This window comes from Ceratotherium simum, chromosome 7, assembly GCF_057802395.1.
Source record: "Ceratotherium simum simum isolate JZ-2026a chromosome 7, ASM5780239v1, whole genome shotgun sequence".
In the NCBI taxonomy this organism is placed as follows: domain Eukaryota; kingdom Metazoa; phylum Chordata; class Mammalia; order Perissodactyla; family Rhinocerotidae; genus Ceratotherium; species Ceratotherium simum.
In genome coordinates this window covers 86,375,738-86,380,270 of record NC_141906.1, presented here as the reverse complement: position 1 = coordinate 86,380,270, position 4,533 = coordinate 86,375,738, and the positions used below count along the sequence as shown (strand labels likewise).

General features: G+C 42.6%; 1 long non-coding RNA gene across 1 annotated transcript; it reads right to left on the bottom strand.

The window, feature by feature from the left end:
- Positions 1-466: 466 nt before the first annotated feature.
- Positions 467-3,211, bottom strand: LOC147916739 (uncharacterized). The gene is made up of 2 exons (XR_015552773.1): positions 2,974-3,211; positions 467-1,780 (listed from the first exon to the last, which is right to left on the bottom strand). It is a non-coding gene; the product is annotated as an uncharacterized LOC147916739 (long non-coding RNA).
- Positions 3,212-4,533: the final 1,322 nt, after the last annotated feature.

The following is a 4,533-nucleotide window of genomic DNA, read 5'->3' as shown; positions in this document are numbered from 1 at the left end:
ATTGCCATATTTTAAAGTCAGTTGATTAGCAACCTTAATTCTATCTGCAAATTTAATTCACCTTTGGCAAGTAAACTAATGTATTCCGAGGTTCCAGGGATTAGGACACATTTGTGGGCCATGACTTTGCTACACAAACAGTTTTTAAAATAAAGTTAAACATACATATACCATGTGACCCAGCAATTCCACTTCTAGGTGCTTACCCAAGAGAAGAACACTTATATTCACACAAAAACTTGTTTGCAAAGTTTTATAGCAGCTTTATTCATAGTCAAAAAAGACAAAACTGAAAATAACTAAAATGTCCTTCAACTGCTGGATGGATAAACTGTGGTACATTCACACAATAGATACTACATTCAGCAATAAAACAGAAGGAACTGCTGATACAGTCAACAACATGGATGAACACTCAAATAAATGTATTGTGCTAAATGAAAGAATCCAGAGTCAAAAGGCCAAATGCTGTAGAATTCCATTTATATGATATTCTAGAAAGGACAAACCATAGGGAAAGACAGCAGATCGTTAGTCTCCAGGGGTTAAGGGTGGGGGAAGAATTGACTACAAAAGAGCAGCTGAAGGGAGATCTGGGTGCTGGAACTGTTCTGTATATTGAATGTAGTAGTTGCACAGCTCTATGCATTTGTCAAAACAGTTGTAACAAGAGAAAAACAAATACATCATTTCTCACCCATCAGATTGGCAAACCTTTAAAAATCTGACAATGCCAATCTGACAATTCCCAGGGCAAGGATGACTCATACACTGTTGGCGGGAATGGAAATTGTTAAAACTTCAGAGGATGATTTGGCTGCAGCTCGTCAAGTAGCAGACGCACATCAGCCTTTGACCCAGCAATCCACTCATAGGCAGGTGTCCATTCTAGGGAGTCTACACATGTGCTCGAGGAGACACAAATAAGGATAGTCATTAGACATGGTAGGAGAATGAATTAATTGTAGTTAGTAGTTATTTTAAAAAGAAAGGAAAAAATGCATATGGGAAAGAATCAACCCTGCTGGCTACATATATGATCTGAGAAGGCAACTCATTAGTTTGTCTCCTTAATAGTATGTATACAGCACAGAGAGCACTGTACTAGGAATCTGGAGACAAGCATCCGAGCATTTAGTTCCAACTCTGCCACTAAGTAGCAGTCAGACTATGGATGACTTAACTCAAGAAACCTCACTTTCCATTTCCTGGAAAATGAAGAGTTTAGGCTCTACAACCACTGAAATTATTTCCATCTCCACAATTCTATGATTCAATAAGCCAACTATCAAAAATTATATTCCAAAGTACCTATGTTGAGAAACTGTTCTTCCCAGACACCCTGAAATCAGAAACTATCAGAGAAATAGGACTTCTTAATATGTTGATACATAAAATGGTCCAAATTTCTTGGTATGTCTATGACCAGCTTTTTAATCAAGATCGTAACTCAGAAAGAGCATATAAGCAGCTAAACCCACCATATTGACTCAGGTCACCCTCAGGTAAAACTAATATATCTTCTCCCATTTTAACTTTCCAAAACAAGTTCCCGATACTAATGAGTCCATCTTGTCAAGTTCAGGTCTGTCTAGCCAAAAGTCATTCATGTATATGATAAGATTTACTTGATTTTTTAACAAAGATAAAATGATGAATGGCTTTTTGTATTTTGCCTGTTTCATCTATAAAGATCTTACATTACCATTTAATAGCTTCAGCCTGCTACAATAATTTAAAGAGCCTTTTGAAACTTGTAATATGCCACGTCCAACATGATCTAGTAAAAAAATCAGTAGTTCAGAATCCAAAAAAGCTTAGTTAAAAATTTCAGTACCACCAATACTTACACTTCAAAGACACCAATAACCAACAAGTCATTTGTTCCTACTGCAGAATTTAATAGGTTTTTAACTTCTGTAATCATCCAAAAGCATAATTAGGATGCTATCATTAAAATGTATTTTTTAATCAGAAATATTAAAACTAATGATTAAACTATTAAACTAAATGATTAAATATTAAAACTAATGGCAACTAACGATCTGTTGTCTTTCTTTATGGTTTATCTTTTCTAGAATATCATATAAATGAAATCCTACTGTATTTGGCCTTTTGACCTTTCACCTGGTCAGTCAAATCAAAATTTCAAAATTCTTGTTCTATGGGCTTTCTTAATCTAAATTCTTATGATTCTAAATGAGTACGGAGACAAAACACACACTACATACTACTTGTAAAAACCTCCTCCTTATCCGATTTTAATTTTAGCACCAACTGCCAAGAAAAACCTTTCCACTGAAACCAAAATTCCATACACATTATGGCAATCATCAATTGATCAGTCATCAAACTATCTTAACCAAAGGTGAGTTATTATTAGGAAGTTACATAATTTTCACCAAAGATTGTTTAAAGCTCCTTTCATTAAATGCAGTTTACAACAATTCACAGGCTTCAAAGTTCGCCTTGCAAATATAGAGTCAATTATCGGAAACCATTAATGCGATTAGGTTTTTCTATAAAGGTGGTCCCAAGGAAGTAGGAAGGCTTATTTGTTTAAAGAACGCAATGAGGAGCCCAATAGCCTGAGCGGAGTCAGGCAGAAGAGCGCTGACTGCAGGCCATCTTCTGAAGGAAAGTGTTCACTGGGGGATGTCGCGACTTGGCCTAGACAGGGTCCTGGGGGAGCATGAACTCAAGGGCGCACACAGAGGGCAGGCGACTCCCTGCCGCCCGCTGCACCTCCGCTGGGTGGGCAGGAGGCCCCTCCGAGGTGAGGCCCCGCCAAGGCAGAGGGACCCGCCGGCCAGGCGGCACTCCTCTGTTCCTCCAAGGGACAGAGGTTTGGCTCCCCCGCCTGAGGCAGCCCGCCAGCAGCCCCGTCCCCATCCGCCGCCCCCGACACCGCGCTCCCGCCATCAGGGGCGGAGATCTCCTCGCAGAGCCCGCGGCCCACCGCCCACCGCCTACCTCGGCGCCGCCTCCTGCCCAGCGCTCCTCCACACTGCAGAAGGGAGAGCTCCCCAGCGCTGAAAATCCTGGAGGAAGGATCCAGAAACCGCCAATCCCCCCACACAAACCAGCGCAGCCGCCACCTCCGCACCAGGGACCCTGCCTCCGGTGCACGCGTCACGCAGCTCTCCAGCTCGCTGGCCCCTCTGCCGCTCTGAGGGCCGGTCCTGCGCATGCGCGGGCCTCCGAGGCTACAATGGGAACCGCTGGTGGGGCACGGGCTGGGCTTCGGGGGGTGGTGACCGAGGTGTCCACGAGACGAGAGCAGGAGCTGGCTGTCGCTCTGCAGCCCTTGACTCTGCTCTCCCTGAATGACCGTCAGCTCCTGGAGAAGATCTGCCTTCTCTTGAGGCGGCTTCTCCTGTCCTGAGAAGTGCGTCACATGATCTAACATTTGTTTAAAAATGAATAATGACATCCTTAACACCCAAAGTGTGTCGTGTCCCCAGAAGAATTCTCTGCTTCCCCAGAAGACTAGACAGTGAGCAGCTGGGACCGAGTTCTGACCCAGGAAGGAAAGACACTGAGTGTGAAGCCATCTCCCCTCCGCCAACTCCTCACCCTGATCTGTGGCCTTGATGGGGCGACAGCGCTGGGGACTTGTGCAGGTGACAGTGTTCAAGTGTTTGCCCACGGTATTACATTTCTTATGGTTTAGTGGTTAAAAGAGGAGGCGACCTGTCAGTTTTTTAGACAATTTCACTTGCAGAAATGTCTTTGGACAAAGAAGTTTGTTTTCTTCTGATTTTTATAATCAATAACAATAATTAAAATACTTATTTTCTTAATCTCATTGGCATGCTAAAACAAACAAGTCACTTGGTTTTCACCAAATTGGTCACGTTTTCATTTAAACTTTGGAAGTATTGCTGTTTGAGGTAAAGAAAGTGTCGGGGAAGAGGGAGAATATCCCTCTGCCCTTTTCCTTAAGGTTCTTATGGCTGGCCAAATAATTAACAAGACAGGTTAGCAGGAGAAAATAATACTAAGTTTAATAACATGTATACATGGGCGAAAGCAGGTACACTACATTTCTCAACACAATAGCAGAAATTCTCATCTTAAATACCATGTTCAGCCAACGACAAAGGAGGATGTTGGGGGTGGGGGGAGTCAGTTACAGGAGATTACCACTAAAGCACAGTAAACAAGAGTAAGGTTATTATGCAGATTTAAGGCCTCACCTTCCACATTGATAAGCCTCTAGAAATGAGGCCATCCCCCCATCTTCCCAAAATAGAGAGGGAGACACCTTTACAAATGGAGATTTCCCTTATAAATGTAAATGATTGTCTGGCAACTCCTCGCAGGGCCATCCAGAGAATGTGGCCAGAGAGACAGAACTTCTGAAAAGATGGGCTTGTTGGTGCCTTTTCTATTGTAACATTTATCCTACATTATCTTTACAGCCTTCATGATAGATCTGTTCCAGGAAGGAGCTACCATGTCAAATTCTTTAGGCAGTTAGTGGGGGAGGACAAATGTCCCTCAGAGAAAACAATCAAGGTAAAGAGATAT